Raw genomic sequence first — 440 nt, forward strand, 5'->3', positions numbered from 1 at the left:
AGACAATAAACATTGCTTTTAGCGAAGGAAATAGAACATCCACCCCGAGTAAGAGTCTCCAGCAAAACGCAAATCTGTGTCTGAATGCACCGAAGTCCTTCACAGATTTATAATTTCATATTCCCCTTCCCTCCTGTAACTGCTTTCGATAATTACAAGCAGGTATGTTTTACGCTCATTTATTTCCGAAGTTAGCAATAAAACAGACACGTTCGCCTTTCATTTGATGTTGTTGAATTAAAAGTTTGGACACTGATTTACGATCTCTTAGCGTGCAGCGGTTAATCATATTGAATAAAACATTATCAGTGTTAGATTTCGTGTGTTGATGCGGCACTTAACATCTCTCTTGCGGCCTATAAATCCTTGAAGTCAGCCGAGACACAGATTATCATTCAATAACCATATATAACTTTACAACCATATAAGCTTATGATCAG

The sequence above is a fragment of the Penaeus monodon genome, chromosome 28 (assembly GCF_015228065.2).
Source record: "Penaeus monodon isolate SGIC_2016 chromosome 28, NSTDA_Pmon_1, whole genome shotgun sequence".
Taxonomy (NCBI): domain Eukaryota; kingdom Metazoa; phylum Arthropoda; class Malacostraca; order Decapoda; family Penaeidae; genus Penaeus; species Penaeus monodon.